Source organism: Dromaius novaehollandiae, chromosome 8, assembly GCF_036370855.1.
Source record: "Dromaius novaehollandiae isolate bDroNov1 chromosome 8, bDroNov1.hap1, whole genome shotgun sequence".
Classification (NCBI taxonomy): domain Eukaryota; kingdom Metazoa; phylum Chordata; class Aves; order Casuariiformes; family Dromaiidae; genus Dromaius; species Dromaius novaehollandiae.
This window is the reverse complement of record NC_088105.1, coordinates 30212308-30229809: the sequence shown is the minus strand read 5'-3', so window position 1 is coordinate 30229809 and position 17502 is coordinate 30212308.

Sequence of the window (17502 nt, the reverse complement as noted above, 5' to 3'; positions counted from 1 at the left end):
CCAGCAGGGAAAGCTGGAGGTGACTCACTCGCCCACACTGGCCCGGCCTGCTGGGTGATTGCTCCCCGCACCCTGCCCTGCCACTGCGTGGCCCTCTGCCCTCTCCCTGCGGCAGCGGCAGCCTCGGACTCTGGTCCTCTGGGGATGCTCGGGGGTGTTGGTGGAGATGGCCTGGGACAACCAGGCTGGTGGTGACTCAGCTCTGCCTGCCCCTGCACGCCAGGAGCCTGCTCCTGGCACCCACCAGCGCTCCCAGCCGAGCCCGGCTGCTCCGTCGGTTCCCAGCAGCCGGGATGAAATCCCAGCGGGATTTCCCGGGTCCCCTGGGGATGGACAGACCCTGTGCATGCCCTAGCACAGGCTGGGCTGTCCTGCCATCTCAGGGCACCCAGGCTCCCGGTGTCACCCTGCTGCTGTCCCCTGGCCTGGCAGTGATGGAGCCAGCCCAGGGGACAGGGGCAAATCCCCCCTCTTCCCATGCTCTGGGAGAAATATGCACCCAGTCTCCTCCCGCGGGGTCCCTCTGTCCCTCTGCTCCTGGACAGTGCAAGAGGCAGAGGAGCTGAGGCATCACCAGGCACAAAATTCCCATGGAGGTGGGCCAGCCCTCGCCGGAGAGGGGAGCCTGTTTGCGGCTCTCTCTGGCCCAGAGGAGCGCCCGAGGGCAAGCCGAGCTGTGCAAAGCCAATGCCTCGCAGGGCCGCCCTGGGCTTGGAGGGGTGTGCGGCATCTTGAAGAAGGGACGCAGGGAGGCGATGGAAGGTCACATCGGGATGCATCCAGGTGGTAAGCCTGTTTCAGGGAAGGGGGTTCTAGGTTGCCAGTCCCCCCTGTGCTAGTGAGGTGCAGGGACATGTCCCGAAAGAGTTCCCCCCTTGGTTCCAGGAGGACCAAGCCATAAAAAAGGAGGCTCATCCTCCATCCTGCCACGGGATGGGCACCAGGCAGCCAAAGACGGAGGTGCCAGCCCATGCCTGGGGGAGTTCAGGTAGGGATGCAAGCAGGTGGGGAGGGGGCCGGCTTTGGAAAGCTCTGCGGGAGGTTGTGCAGGGGTTAGCTCCTCCGTTCGGCTGCTGCAGCAAGTGGGTGCACCTGCCTGCCTCGGTGCAAGGGTCTCTTGTCAGCGTGCAGTGTGCTCTGGCCTTGCTACAGCCCGAGTGGTAACAAGCCCACACGTAATTCCTGAACGCGTGAGGCCTGAGCCCCCAGGCTGACAGCCGCAGGGACATGGTGGCACAGGGAGTGTTTGTGCCTAGGGTTTGGATCTCACCCAACATAGCTTTGGTGGGGTGCGAATGTCCACCCTGGGAGGGGGTCCCTGGGACATGACGTGGCTCTGGGAAGAGCATGCCCTTGGCATGGTGGGGGGCATTTCCAGGGATGTGCTTGGCCCAGCCAGAGAGGGACTGGCTTGGGAAAGCAGGGTAGTGAGAGAGGCAGGGCAACGCAGGGCTGCAAACGCTGCCGGGTGGCTGCAGAAATCCCAAATGCAAATGCAATTGAGTGGCGAGTGGCCGTGGCACGCGGCAGGACGGCTCTGCGGGAGGCGACTCCCCTGGCAGCAAGCCTGGGGCCGGCAGAGCGGGGGCCAAGCCTTGCCTAGCCCGGCGATCCTCCCCTGCGCACCCAGTCCTGGTGGGCTCACGGGGTGCCCCACACATTGCCGAGCGCACCCAGCACCCAAGGTCTCCTTCTGCAACGGGGGGCAGCACGGCTGGCACATACACACCCTGCTTTGCTGCTCCTTGTGCTCCCATGACTACAGACGGGTCGTGTGAACCAGTGCATGGGTCTGGGGACCCCAAAAGCAGAGCCCCAGGGAGGTCTGGGGGAATTACATGGCTCCAGTGCAGGGCTGGGCATGCAGACCCCCTGATGCAGGGGGTAGTGCTGGTGCTGCTGGGGGGTAGCAGACTGATTGCTTTTTGCATGACTTTCCTGCAGCCCCACTACGTCCCGGGGGCTGGGTATAGCACAGGGCAGAGCAGAGGGATCAAAGGGGAGGGCTGAAAGGAGCCACTCGTGAGTTGTGGGTCATTATCTGTTATTAACATCTGTAATCTCCCAGAGAGGGAACTGAGATTTACAGCCTGTTATTAGGCTGTTACTCAACGTGTTGTGCAACAGCTCAATTTAAAAAAAAAAAAAAAAGCTATATGTGATTAATAGCCTGCTAATAAGGGGGAAATCTCTCCCATTTAATTCAAACAGACTCTGCCTGGGCACTGCACAAAGGCATGGGCTCTCAGCCCAGGTTCCCAGGCTGGCAGGTAGGCTCCTGCTGGGATCGTTGCCGGATCACCTACCCGATGCCTCTCAGGCAGCTCAGGATGTGCAGGGGTGCAGCTCTCCCACCACAGGCCTGGGGTCCCAGGGCCCAAAGGCATCGGGGTGCAAGTGCTCCCCCTCCTAGTCTTTGCTCGACGTGAAGAGGGGTCTCGGCTGGTCCTTGGCCATCCCCTGTGGTCAGTATCTTGAAGACGTGGAAACTCTGAGTCATGAGCATTTCTTATCCCAGCGTCTCACCTTTTGTTTCAGAGTGACTCGCACCTGACTCATGTTGACCCTGCAGTTTCCTGCACTCCCTGCTTTCACTGCTTGCGGTCTGGAGGGTGCTCTCTGCCCTGAGACACCTGGCACCCCGTACATGGATCACCCATGTGTGACTGAGGGCTCCAGTGCAAGTGGGTCCTGCCTGCAAACATCTCCCTGAGCCCAGGCACTGCCAATGCTCTGTAGATCCACGCAATGAGGGAGCGATTCCCCAAAGCGATCCTCGTGCACACCTCACAGGGCCACTCTGCCAACCCGCGCAGTGCACAGCCCTAGCTTGGAGGACAGCACTGACTGCCTGTGCTGTGGGGCCACCACGACCCATCTCAGGGGCCCCTTGGACAACCCCAGGGCTGGCTGAACCTGTCTGCCTCCAGGTAGTTTGTGTTTCAGAGGTGTCCCCTGGTTTGCAATCATCCTTTGGTAGGACAGGGTGGGAGGCGGGCAAGTGTCCTGTGTCTCTGTTTCCTCTAAACCAAATCTCTGGGCACTATTTCCATCCCATCTGGACCCCAAAGGCCTGGCCCTGGTCCAGGAGGGGGTCTTCAGCATGGTCACATGAGGAAGAGAAATTACCAACAAACCCCTCATGTTTGGCAGTCTGGATTCAGCCTCTGATAAATCTTGTGCTGGTGGCCTTAAACAACCTGATTTTGGCCTGGTGACTGAACATCCAGGGTTAACTGGACTGCAGCCTGCCTCACTGGTGCCACTGCTGCCACCCCGAATCCTGCCCTGCGCTCCGGGGATGCTCCACAGCACCCAGCTCTGTGCAGCTTTTTGCTCTCGGACAGGGTCTAAATCCCTCGGCCATTTCCATGGGGGCAGTTTGGGCTGTCCCAGCAGGACTTGCAAACACAGCTCCAGGTTGCTCCTCTGCATGTGGGGAGCGCAGGGTCCTGGGAGCTGCTTGCTCTCTTCCCCGTGCCCCACACCGCTCACCCCTTTGCAGGTGTTGGCCGGGGGGACCTCGTCCCTGGCCCATTGGGCACCTGGGACTCCCTGTCCCTTCCTCTGCAGGGAGGGCTCACTCTGCCCCACAGCCAGTCGTGTGTCCTGCTGCCACCTGCTCCTTTGGGATCTTCTCCAGCTGGGGCTGAAGGCAACGCCACCTGCAAATGGTGCTCTCATACCACCAGGTTTTTCCAGCTTGTTGCCTCTGCCTCACTTCCTGTTCATTACAGAACATGATCGTCCATCCTCGCCTCGACCCCCAGACCCCCAAGGAAGGTCTCCGCTGATCTCCACCAGGCACTGGGAAGGATCCCCGTTTAACAGGGTGCTAGTTGGTCTCCAGGGCTATCATATGCCCATCCCAGGCTGTCAAGGGGTGGCCAGAGGCATCTGGGAGCGGGGAAGCGGCTTGCATTGCCTCCACATGACACCTTGGGAGGATTGGGTGATCCCTGGACAGCTTCATCTATCAGCATGAGGTCTCTGGGAGCAAAGCCGTGTGGAGAGGGCTGGGAGCCCAGCACAGTGGGAAACCTCCAAGCCCACATCACCCCTAGAGCTGCGGGAGGTGCTGGGATGATCCCACCTCGGCCATGCTGCCGGCAGGGCCGCGGAGGAGGCAGTGCCAGGGCTGGGGACCACCTCTGCCGGGCCCAGTACAGTCTTCTCCGGGGCAAGAGCGGCCTGGTGAAGGGCTGTGGGTGGGCAGGAGCTGACCCCGCTCTCCCCAGCTCGCCAGCGCTGCCCGGCCAGCTCCAGGCCAAACCGGGCAGGCAGCTCCTCGGTGCCAGCCTGCGGTGCGGTTGCTCAACCCTGCAGAGGAGGGCGAGCTGAGCCCGTCCCGGCGACCCACGCACTTAATTAGGGCCTTGTGGCGCCTCGTCAGCACGGCGCACTCGCTGCCCTGGCAGAGCGTCGCTCCGCGCGGCAGGGCGCACGCGGCACCGCAGCCGCGCCGTGCTGGCAGGCCCGGCCCTGCCTGGCGCTCACGTGGCCCGGCAGCCCGGCTGCATTTTCCACATTCCTCCTGCCTCTGAGTCACCAGCACCTTTGCTGCCAAAGCGTTTACCTGGGCCCGGCTGTGCCAGGAGCGCGGGCATCTGGCTGTGGCCTTGCAAAGGGAAGGGGCCTGACACGGTTCTCGGTGGGGTCTACAGGGAGGTGAGGATGCTCCCGGCTCAGGCCCCGCTTCTCCAACCCGGCGCTGCCTTCTCCGCTCGCCGGAGCGAAGGGCTGGAGATGAGTCAGGGGCTCCTTCCAGCGCCCTGCTCACCGAGGTGGCAGTCCCTGGGGCTCGGGGGGTGCTGGAAGATGAGGGAGGGATGCAGCCCCCGGCCGCCCGGGTCCCCAGCAGGGTTTGCCGGCAGCAAGGAAGGCACGTGCCACTCCCACCACCTGCTGTCCTGTGACAGGGCCCAGCCTGTCCCTCCCGGCATGGTGCTCCCAAAATCTGCAAACCTGCATGGGTGGTGGTGGGGGGGGTGGTTTGCTGAGCCCCGGCACAGAGCCAGGGCAGGACGCGGTCCCCCCCGCCCCGGCATGGCCGCGACTCCCTCCCAGTCCGCTGCCCTCCACGGGCACGGGACAGGCTCCATCGCCCCGCTGGGCAGCCCTGGGCACCTGCAGGCCACGCTGGCGCGTGCGGTGGCTCCACCATGCCATGGCCGAGCCCGTGGCAGCGTGGCCGGGGGCGGAGGCGCTGCAGGGCTGGGCTTGCTGTCAGGATGAGTGCCGGTCCTGGCACGCTGGGGCACTCGCCAGTCCCGGGCCGCTGTCCTGGGACACCGTGGGGCAGAGCAGCCGCTGCTGGGGCAGCAGCGGGGCAGGGACGGGGGGACAGCAAGATGCACGCAGCATCGGCACTCATGTTACTTACCTGTGCGCAGCACGGCGTGCACACACAAGCCTGAGCGGAGCCGTGGGGCAGGGGGAGGAGTGGGGAGGGGGGCCGTACGGGGTGCGTGCATGCATGCGAAGGCACGTGTGCATGGAGGGTGTGTTTGTGGGGTATGCATGTGTGAGGGGTCATCAGGGGACACACACGTATGTGCAGGGGCACACGCCCGCACTCAGGCTGCGGAAACGGGTGAGGGGTGCGCATGCATTCAGGGGGGGATGCGTGTGCAGGGGTGCAGGCACAGGGTGTGCATGCGTGTGTATGGGACTCTCGTGCATGTGCAGCGTGCTTGGGGCACGCACGCGTGGCGAGGGCTGGGCACGCGTAGGGGGATGCACAGGCACATGTGGGACAGGCGTGCATGGTGGGGCGTGCATGCTTGCGTGTGCACTGAGTGTGTGCGCTGAGTGTGTGCACTGTGGCGGTGCGCACTGCAGGATGCGCGCAGTATCTGTGTGTGCGCGTGTGCACGGCATACACACACACCCACACGTCCCAGGTAGCTGCTCTTGGCACAGGGCATGTGCAACCGCGCGCGACGCCAGCTCTCTCCGCGGCAGGTTCTCAGGGCCGCCAGCGAAAGCAGGTGGCTTGGGCGCAGCCCAGAGAGGTTCCTGGTGCCTCTGCTGGGAGCCGGGGCTCCAAGCTGCGACACATGGGCCAGCCTGCCTCTTTCCAGCTCTTTCCCAGCCTGTTGGGCCAGTCGTGTTGGGTCTTGCTGCTATTTCCCGGATGGCTGCTTGGCACCTGCCTCTTCCCCATCCGGATGGGCAAGTTCCTGGAGCACCAGGCAGGGGTGAAGCATCGGCCGGGGCCCTGCTGGCCACCCCGGCTCCCCGTGTGCTGCTCCGGTACTGGGCACGCCACCCAGCCGGGAGACGCGGATGCAGCCGGGTGCTGGCACGGGGCAGGCAGGCGAGGGTGGCGGGGCTGCGAGTGCCAGCTGCGGGTGGGCGCTGAGGCACGCTGGGGCCCGGGCAGTGCGGGGAGAAACCCGCCGCCTCTCTGCAGGGCCGTCGGGGCGGCTGGACTGGCTCGGCGAGTCGGGCGCGGGCGGGTGGCACGGGTGCCATCCGCAGCAGCAGCTCGGGGACGTGCTGCAAGGAGGGATGGCCCCGTCGGACATGCCCTGGGACACGGGCTGCGGGCGGCCCAGACGTGCCGCCGGCCCCGGGCGCTCAGACCTGCTCTGTTTATTCCTGCAAGCCGCTGCCCTCACTGTTGGTGGGGTCTGCGATTACCCACGGGGCGGCCGCTCTCCCAGCCTGGAGCAGGCGATGCCGGGGAGCCCGCCGGGATGGGGCGGCAGGGCACCCAGCCCCGCTGCTGCCTCAGGGTCTGCCCCAGGGTGGCACGCAGGGCCCTAAGGGTGAGGAGCGAGCGAGGCCGGATCGGGGCTGGTGGAGGAGGGATAGAGCCCCGCAGTGCCCGGAGGCTGGTGGGGGCAAACCCAGCTCTCCATGCCTAATGAAGGTCCTCCCATCCCCGCCATCGCCATCGGCTCTAATGAGCCCCTCGGCTCCTGCTGGGAAGGCCTGGGAACCGCTTCCCACTGCGGCCGTAACCCTTACCTGCCCGGCTCCCACAGTCTGCCCCACACCTCTTCCCTCCCAGCGCTGAGGGCGAGGAGGCACCGTCCAGGGTGACAGCGATTTTGGGCCGAGTGGCAGGGCCAGATGCTCCCAGGGAGCAAGCATGGGGGCAGGGGAAGGCGCCTCAGCTGCCCGACAGCCCAGCTTGGTGCGGACCCAAAGCAGATAGCATCTGCCCAGGGGGCTGCCAGGCGCCCCTGCTCCCCCGGGCACCGGTGCCACGTGCAGGCTGCGGGTCTGGGTGCCTGGCCCGTGTGGTCTCATGCAGTGGGTCCCCAGGCATCCCGGGGCGGGGCTGGCCTGGGGGCATCGGGGCGACCGTGCTGGGGAGAGCTGAGCGGGACAGAGGACCCTGCGGGGAAGCCAGCATGGGTGCAGCGGACCGGCTCGGCCCCGCAGCGGGCAATTCGTGGGGACAGGGCATCTCTGCCACCTCCCAGCCCATTGGTGTGCATGGCTGCTAGGGGGCTGTCCTGCCCCCACCCTGCTCCAGCAGGAGCCAGTGTCCCCATAGCCGGTGGCCGTGGGGCTCAGCCCTGCTGAAGCGCTGCTCACCTGGGGCCAGGACAGGTAGAGCAGGATGCCGCTGCACCCAGCCTCTCATTTTGTCTCTAACTGGATTCCCCGCTGTTCCCCTTAATCAGGGGTGAATCAGAGGGGCCGCTTAACGAGGGGCCGTGTGATTATCCGGGCGGGGGGGGGTCTGGCTCTGGGCACAGAGAGGCTCCCCTTCGCCGGGCAATGACAGGCTTTTGTCCCCTGCACTCCTGCCCCCCCAATGGAGGCAGGTGGATGAGGAGGCTCCGGGCGAAGAGCGGGTACCAAAGAGCCAAGCTCAGCACGTCGGGGCTCCACTCCCACCCCCCCCGCGGTGCCGTGGGAAGGGGGATGCTCCGACTGCCGGAGTGGGGCTGGGAATGTGGCAGTCCTGCCTCCAGCTCTCCTGCCTGTGCGGAGAGCAGTGTGGGGTGCCAAAATGCCTGGGGCTGCCGCCCCCCGCAGCAGGCAAGCACGTGGTCCCGCGCCCCCCGGCGCCACTGCAGGACCCGGGCACGGGGTCTGGCTCTGCATGGGCCGAGCCCGGCGCTGTACCCCGGAGCAGCCCTGGATGCAGGAGCAAGCCTGGCCCCTGCCCTGCCGTGGGTGCCAAGCATGCTCTGAGGCTTTTGGGGACGGTCGCACCGGCCCTGCGGAGCCGAGCTCCCACAGCTGGCACTGGGCATGCTTCGGCGCTGCCCGGGGCCTGTGTTCCTGGCTGGGCTGGTGGCACGGGGGCCGGGGCTGCACTCATGTGCTGCCCTATCGCCCCGAGGGAAAGGATGTGCGAGGTGCTGCAGAGGCCACCAGTTGCCACAGCCCGCGCCCCCAGCCTGCGAGGGTGCAAGGCCACGGGGACACCGAGCAGCTGCTCGGACAGGACCCTGCAGTGGGAGCCTGGTGAGCCCGACGTGCACCAGCAAAGCGGGTGGATGGAGGTGCAGACGGATCGCATGCGACGGGCTGGGGATAATTCACTGCTCCCGAGGAGCGAAATCCTCCACCTGGAAAGGCATCCACTGCCCTCCGCCCTGCCAGGCCCTGGGGCTCGCAGGGCAGGGAGCGGGGTGCACAGGTAGGGGAGCCCAGCCACGGGGCAGGCTCTGGGGTGCAGGCGGGAAGCAGCCTCTTCCCTGCTGCCTCCCTCACTGTAGCCTCTCGCGGGGGCGAGCGGACGGCTCGGTGTATTCCCACGCCGATGTCCAAACCCTGGGGCCTCCCGCACACACCTGGGTGCCCCAATGCGTCCTCGGCAGTGCACAAACAGCCCCGGGCCGGGGCGGAGGGGGCGTGGGGGACACCGTGCCGGGCGGCCGGTGGCACAGCGGCAGCGGGGTGCCTGGGCTCCGCGCGGCCCCATGTCCTGCCCTGCGCAGGCATTCCCTCGCTCTCGGCCACAGCAAATATTGTCGCAGGGCAAACACTGAATCAGCCCCCTTTGTCCCGGGGCTGCCAGCGGCCCTGGCTTGTTCGACGGCTGTTTAATGACCCTCCAGTTGTGTACCCTGCAGCTACTCATTAACCCCGCGCCACAGCTGGCGAGGAGGCCGGCACCGCGCCAGCCGGCAGCAGCGTGCCGCCGTGCTGAGGAAATTCAGGCGGACTTTTACCAGATGCCGACGTGCCGGCAGTTTTGCCTCGCACCTCTGCGACAGGCGGCTGGCTGCCTGCCTGCCCCGGGGGCCCGGCCCAGGGAGTGCCCGGGCAGGGCTGGCGGGGCGCTGCGGCCGCCCACGGGCACCAGCGCCCCGCGGGAGCCGGGCTCCGGCGGCAGGGTCTCGCCTCACCCCGACCCCCATGGCCCCGCCCCTCACTGTGGCACTGACTCCTCCCCCCATTGTGGCTCAGGCCTGCCTGCCCCATGGCTGCTGCCCCACGGCTGCCGCCCCGAGGGTGTCCCCAAGGTGCAGTGCCAGCCCAGCCGCCCCCGGCACCATCTCTGGGGACAGGTCCACAGGGCCCATGGGGACTTGGGGACAGGCCATGAGACCCATGGGGATCCAGGGACAGGCCAGCAGGGCCCATGGAGACCCCAGGGCCAGGCCAGTGGTGTCCATGGGGACCTGGGGAGAGGCCCATGGGGCCCATAAGGACCTGGGGACAGGCCACAAGACCCATGGGGACCCACAGACAGGCCAGCAGGGCCCATGGAGACCCCAGGGCCAGGCCAGTGGTGTCTGTGGGGACCTGGGGACAGGCCACAAAGCCCATGGGGACCCAGAGACAGGTCAGCAGGGCCCGTGGGGACCTGAGAAGAGGCCACAAGGCCCATGGTGATCCTAGGGACAGGCCAGTAGGGCTCATGGAGACCCAGGGCCAGGCCAGTGGGGCTTATGGGGACCTAGGGCCAGGCCAGTGGTATCCATAGAGACCAGGGATAAGCCACCAGGACCGATAGGGTCCCCAGGGCCGGGCCAGCGATGCCCGCAGCATCCCCAGGGCCTGGCTGGAGGTGCCCCAGGCCCACCACGCCAGGTGCCAGCCCCACTTCCACGTGCCCCCCCGTCTCCGGTCATGGCACAGGGCCCCGGGCAAACAGGGGTTCATGCCAGGCGAGCTGCACAGAGCCCTGGGCCATCCCCACTCCTCACGAGCAAGCAGCCAGAGTCAACATTTTCGGACAAGGAACAATATTTGCTGGATCTTTTCCCCCGGGAGCTGAGTGGGAGCAAGGCCAGGCTGCGGCATGAGGCAGGACCCCACTGGGCACCACAGGACCCAGCTGGGCTCCTGGCAAAGGTGACAGCACGGGGAGGACACGGGGACGGCGCAGGGTGCCCAGGCCGCCACAGCGCGGCTGCCAGGAAGGCCCTGATAAACATCTAGCCTCTCTGTTTATTTATGGCCGAGGATATTTATACCACAAAGTCCTTTAAATTTAGCAGGGGACACACCCAGCCACCGTCCAGTGCTCGCGGCCCGCGGGGCAGCTTGCTGGCACGGCTGCCCTGGCTAGGGGCAGAGGGTGCACACAGCTGGCGCCAGATGTGCCCCTGGCTGAGGCATCCCCAGGAGACACCCTGCCGCGGGGTGCGAGGCGCAGCGGGGACGCCTGGACCCCTGGGCCCCTCACAGAGGGCAGGAGGTGGCCAGCAGCCCAGAGGGGCATGGCCTCGGTGCCAGCGCCGTGCCATGCAGTGGGGACGCTGGCTGGTGTCGGAGGGGCAAGTCCAGGTCTGCGCCTCCCCCAGCCCCAAACCACCCCGGGCCAATCCGACCCCTCCATGCCCCGGGGCTCAGCGCCAGGCGGAGGGGGTGCGCGAGGCCAGACCCAGCCATCTCCATGCCCGGACGGGTCACGGGTGCTAGCAGGGGTCGGAAACAACCCTCAGGCTCTGACCCAAAACTGCGGCTTGGAGCTCATCTGCGGCAGGGCTCAGAGCAGCCCCGGTGCCCGGGGCTGTGGGCACGCTGCGCCTGTCCCAGCTCTGGCAGGCTTCCCCGTGTCCCCATGTCCCCTCCACCTGCACATCCCGGGATGGCACAGTGTGGGGGATGAAGCAGCCCTTGGGAAGTGGACAGGCAGGCAGGGACGTGCCGGTGCCTCACTCCTGTCCCCAGCCCTGGTGCCTGTCACCAGCACGGCCGCTGTCACGGTGTCTGCCTCCCTCTGGTGGCAGCAGGGGACTTGCTGCCTCGGCCCGCCCTTCCCTGGCCTCTTCTGGGGTTGGCTTTGCCCTGCACCGTGCCCAGGCCGTGGGGCAGTGACCCCCTTGGCCTGTGCACTGTCCCCGACCCACTCGCTGCAGGACAGCCCTGCATCCGGGCAGGCTCTGTCCCCGTCCCCGTCCCTGTCCCCTCGCTGCAGAGAGCGTGGCCTTGGCTGCTCATCAGCATGTCCAGCTTCGGCTCCAGCTGCTGCCACCTCGTCCTGCCTCGCGCAGCCTGATGGCTCCCAGGAAGCCAAGTCCCTCTGCACCTCCATTTCCATCCTACGAGCAGGCCCAGCTCTCCCTCCCGCAGCCGCTGTCCTGGCTCAGATCGCTCGCCGCAGCTCCTCCCGGCTCCACGGGTGAAAGGCAGAGCCACTTCAGGGCACCTGCACATCTCGGTGGCTCTCCGGCAGCTGCCGTCCCATGCTGGTGCCTTCACAAAGGTGCCCTGACAGCCACACACCAGCGGGTCGCAGCCCCTCAGGCGGCATGGACATGGCACTGTGCTCATCTTACCGGGCCACTATCAAACCTCCCCCTCCCTGGTGTCTTTATCACGTGGATTTTATCCTCTCACCAAGGGACTCCATTGGTTTCCACAAGGCAAAGGGAAGGGGCGTTCGGTTCCCTATCAATTTGGTCTTCATTAATCACATCCCATCTTGGCTTCCCCCCCATTTCTCCCGGACAGAGGTGACACTCACTCCATGATTGCCCATGTTACCTCCCTCAGTTCCCTCCCCTGTGGATGTCAGCCCTGCTGGACAAGGGTCCCTGCCCAAACGGCTCGCAAATACAGGCTGGGAGGAGAGGAGCGACCCGCAGAGGCCCCGCGTGCCTCCAGCTCACCCAGAAAGCCTGCCTTTGCTCAACGTTTGCATCATCTTATTCCTTCTCCCCGGCTGGGAAACTCACTGCTGTGGCTCCTCTCCCTGTTGGCCTGCAATGAAGGTGATTAGGCGAATGCCACACTGCATGGAGAGCGCACCTCACCGGGGGCCCTCCGTGCTTCCCTACGCCTGCCCACTGCAAAGGGCTCCCCTCCCCGGCTCTTGGCCGCGGTGGTTAGGGGAGGGATGGGCCTGCCAAGCCCTGAGTGGCCACGTGCTGTGGCCACAGGGATGCCAGCTGGCCCCTGCCTGGGAGCCGGAAAGGGCAGTGGGTGTCTGCTTTGAAATGTGGCCTGACATGGGCTAAGGATGCCTGGGACAAGTCCCAGAGCCCGTCCTGGAGTGATATAGCACAGCTTTGATCCTCATGGGCTGTCCCAAGCCTCAACTTTCCCAGCTTTTTGGAGGGGAAACAAGATGCACAGCAAAGGACAGTTTCCTACTACTTATAGTTTCTTTTTTCCCTAAGAAACAGCCCCGGTGATGATCAGGGAACAGGAGCAGGGCTGGATGGGCTGTGGTCAGACCCAGGAGTGCCGTTTTTGCATCGTCTCTGCAGGCAGATGCTTGGGATATCTCCTTACCCTCCTCCCAGCCTGGAGAAAAGCTGGGACAGCCCTATGTGCTCCCGTAAATGTGCTGCCCCTCAGCCCACAGACACCAAGCCTTGCACCCTCCAGATTGTCCCCAAATCCCTGCCTCCTGAATCAAAAAACTGAAGCCATGCTAGCTGTGAGTGGCAGGAGCTCAGAGCTGGCCAGCCCGTATGGGCCCTGCGTGCCCATCACCTCCGGTGCTTTTGGGGCTTGGCCGGAAAAGCAAGCGCGCCGAAAGGCAGACCGGGCGGGTGTCTGCACCAGCAGCACCAGGCTGGCCCATGCACACACCCCCAGCGCCTGGCCCATGCACACCCCGCCGGTGCCTGTGCAAGCGCCTGCGTAAGCTTGCACGCACAGAGCACAGGGGAGGCTGGCCTCTGCCCTGCGAGCAGCGCGGCAGGGCTGAGTGTGGCCGGGGAGAGCGGCTTGTGCCCAGGGGACGGGTGACAAGCCCGGCCGGGCTCAGCACACGCAGCTGTGGCTAAGCGGCCAGTCCCCGGGGACAGAGCGAGGGGGAAGGGGTCCCCGTGGCGCTGTCCCCAAGGGGTGCAGGCACATCTGTGAGTGTCCCCACAGGATCCGACCACACAGCCCACTTTGCTGGCAGATGCAGTGAGCGGTAGCTGTCCACAGAGGGAGCCCGGCCCCTTCCCAGCCCTCCCAGCGCACTGGGGACACCCTGACAGAGCCACTGCACTGGGCCCCCAGCGCCCAGACCCTCCTCCTCCTCACACCTGGAGCTCCCCTCCGGGATCTGGCCTGGGCTGGCCCCGCTCTGCCCTCCACGGACCCATCCACATGTGAGATGAAGGTGTGGGTTCTCAGCACCCAGCAGGGCAGAGCCCTCCAGCACCTTACGCTGGTCCTCGCGCAGTCCCATCTGCATTCGCCTGGCCGGGCAGCGAAGGGGACGGCACACTGTCTGTGTGGCCACAGCAGGGAGGTGTGAGCCAGGGTCCAGCCGATGGAGACGTGATCCTGGGACATTTTGTGCAGCAATGCTGCCCTGGCTCCTTGCCTGGGATTTAACTGCACCTTTGGGCGGGGGGCCGCACTCAGGTCCGGGTTGGGTCTGCAGGTGGAAACCACAGCACCTATTTACCTCCATCGGCATCAGGGATTTTGCCCATGCTGGAGTCCAGGGACTTCAACCACTGAGCCTACAGCCTCCGTCCTGCCCTGGGACCCCCGCTCTGGCCAGAGCAGGGCCTCTGAGCGGCAGCAAGGGCTGTGCTATTTCCTGGGGCCCCCAGACCCATGGCGGCACTGCGTCCCCACCATGCGGTGCCATGCTCCAGCCTGGGGACACTCAGATGGGTTCCCCACAGGGAACTTCAGCACAAGGCTGGAGGCATGATGCGCAGGAGGAGGCAGAAGAGGCAGCATGTCTGCAAGGCGGGGTTTAAACCTCGGGTTGTCCCGAGGGGAACCGAAACGCCTTCGTCATGCCCCAGCCCTGCAGCTTCCCCACACACTCACACAGTGCCCCGGTCCCAGAGAGAGGTCAAGGCGGCATCGCTGGGCGAAGGCGGGCTGGTCCCCAGCCTGCGTCAGCCCTGCTGGGAAGGCTGTCGGCCCGGCACTTGGGGGAGGAGAAGGCATGGGCAGAGCCCCTCGCCCTCCATGACCCCCAGCCATGTGGGACGATTGGGGTATGCGCTGTGGGGGGATGCAGCACTGGCCCCGGGCAACATGGCAAAATTGCTTGCTTTCGCCAGGGTCTGAGAGCCCCCAGGCCAGGGAAGAGGGAGCCAGCAGCCGGCTGCAGAGGGCCGCGAGCCCTGCTCTGGGTTGCCGGCACGCGGCACAGTGGGGACGGGGACAGGGACAGGGAGGCAGCCCGTGGCACGTGGCTGGATGCCAAGTTGCAACAGGAGCTGGGAGCAGCTCCAGGAGCCCCGCGCAGCCTCTGGGCACCAGCTCTCCCTGGCCAGGGGGCAAAGGCGGGTTTGCACACAGCGCCCTGCGGCTCTGGCCACGCACCCACACCCCATCCGAGCAGAGCACCCAAGGGTGCGCCAGGATGGGGTGGCGCCTGGGCCGACGGTCCCTGTGGCCATGCCCATCCCGGCCAGGGGGCTGCGTGGCCAGAAGCACGCGGGCAGCAGGGACCCAGCTGAGCACCGTGGCAGGATCGGCGCCACCTCCAGCTGCTCCGGCTCTGTGGGGCGCTGTCACAGGATAGCTCCAGGCGGCCGGGCAGCGGGGGGAGCCGGGTCAGCTATTTTGGGCAGCCCAAGGCTCCTCAGCTGTTGCGCTCTGTGCCACACAGAGCCTGCGCTGGCGCAGGGAGCCGGGCGCCGCCCTGGGTAGCGCTAGGGGAGGCGCACGTGCTTCCCAAGGGGTCAGTGGCAGCGGTGCCCCTGCCCCCGGGCAGAGCTGAGTCGTGGGGACATGGCAGCCTGGGGCAGAGGGGATGCGGGTGATGCTTGGCCTGCTCAGATGCCTCCGTCCCTCCCAGGCGGGTGCCGCCAGGCGAAAGGAGCAGCAGCAGCCTGGGGAGCTGCAGCCCAAGCACTCGCCGTGGGTGATGGAGCCCTTGGTGCCCAGGGCCGCAGTGTCGCGGGGCGGCTCCATGCCGGGGAGCGCTGCCACGAGGCGGCTTCAAATCACTGGCAAATCAGGGACAATTTTGGGAGCTTTCCAAGAGCTCTGATACCATCACTGGAGCCGCAAGGCGAGACATAGCATGCTGTCATGGACTAGTCCCGCTCCCACATGCTGGGCAGGATGGGGAGGGCATGCAGGGACAAGAAGAAAGAGGGAAAAGCAGGAAGGTCAGTCATACCGTCCCCAGTGCGGACACATCCAGCCACGGACAGGGATGGACCCAGCACCACTCGCTCCCGATGGTGACCCAGATCCTTCCCACTATGGGGCCCAGATGTCCACCAGCGTGACGCGCTCCGCAGCCCCTGTCCCCTGCCAGGGAGGAGGCAAGGGATGAGCAGCCCCGGGGGTGCCTGGTCCCCAGGCTCTGCAGCTCCTCCAGGGCCTGGCCGGCAGCCTGGAAAGCTGAAGCCGCTTCCAAGAAGCGGGGTTAGCAGGAAGCCTTGATTCTGGCAGTGCACCATCGGGCGACAACAAACTTCACCCTCCCCTGCCTCCAGCCCCAGCACACACAGCAGGGGCTGGGGGGATGCGGCCCCTGGGGCTGGGGAGGGCAGTGGGCGCCCCGCTCTGCTTGCACACGGCATTGCTCCGGCAGGACCAGCCCTCGGGAGGCAGAGGGCCAGCTCCAGCTCCAGGCCATGCCAGGGTGCCGGGCGTACGGGGGTCCGTGTGGCCCCCATGCCAGAAGCCTGGCTGTTGGGAAAGCTCTGGAGATGGCCAGTTTTCGGTCGGCCCAGCCCTCTCCCAGGTGCTTGGAGCTGGCATTTCCTCCCCACCCTTCACCCCTCTGGATGCCTGCCCAGCGCCGCCTTCCCGCGCGGTTTCCCAGGCAACTGCACCCATGGAGATGGGAGAGGAGAGGCAGCGCTGCTGCAAAATGCCTCCGATCTCCGGGACCCCACCGTGGCAGGGCCACCGCGCACCCAGATGCTGCCCTCGCCGCCCCATCCCCCACGGAGGATCCTGCGGTGCAGCAAGAGGGTCCAAGACTGCCGGGCCAGGGAGGGGGGCAGCGTGCCGTGCCGTGCCCCCCTGCCATGCCGCAGGCACCTGGGGGGTGCTGTGACACCCGCCAGCCCCGAGGAGGGACGGCGAGGTGGGAGGCAGCAGGGTGCTCAGGGAAGGGGGAGCAGGGGGTAATCCCTCCCTCCCAGGTGGGACCCCCCCCAGGCTGACCTGGCCCTGCAGAATTGGGGTGCTGGGGCACCCAGGCCGTGGTGGCCGCCCGTGGGTTTCACAGGCAGTGGCTGCTGCAAACGCTGCGGGGACGCAGTGGCATCTGCTGATGCAGAGGGAGAGCTTGCAATTTGGGTCCACCATCTCTGCACCCCATTGCTCTGCTGGGAAAAAGCCTGGGAAAGGGTTTGGCTCCTGCTTGTCACCTGGGTGTCCCCTGCAACCCCCCCGTGCAGTGGGAGCCTCACCGCAGTGGGGCAGAGCTGCAGAGCGCCTGGGCCATGGCAGCAGGCGTCGCTGAGCCCCTGGCAAAAGCCGCAGGTGCTCAAAGCACCCGCACTGCCAAGGAGGAGGAGTCTGCACCCGGATGCCAGGGTGCTGCAAGAGCACCCGCGGCATGGCCAGGTGCTACCGGAGAGCAGGGGCGGCCCCTCGCTGCAAGCCGCCTTCTCGTGTCCGTTTCTCCAGGAGAAGCCACGCAGTCCAAGCGTGCGCAGAGGAGAGGCACAGGCAGGATGCAAGGCCACGAGGAGGCCTGAGGGTCGGGGCTGGGAGGCCTCTGGTCCCCATGCCACCAGCACACCCCACCCCACCCCACCAGGCCTGTCCCAAACACCCATCCCTGGGTTTGGGTTGGCTCATGGAAGAAGATGATGGATGCAGGAGCTCTTGATCCAGCCCTACCTGGATAAAGCCACATGGGGGGATGACAGCACCAGCTTTCATCTGTGGAAAACCATCCCTTGAGGCTCTTGCCTGTGACTCCGTGGCAGACAGGTAGGATGGGTGGCTCCTCTCCAAGCCCCAGACCCTGGGCAGGGGTGCAGGCTGCAGCCCGGTGCTGGCCCCGCTGCAGGGTGCTGGCTGCGGGGTGCCGGGTTTGGGCTGGGGGGGGGGGGGGGGGCGAGAGGCCAGGAGCCGCGGGGAGCAAGGTGCGCCAGCACTAGCGCGACGTCGCGTTTCCGGCACGGAGCAGCCACGCGCAGGGGCTGCAGGGGCGTGGGAGGACCTGAGCACCCGCCGGTTTTGCTGCCACCT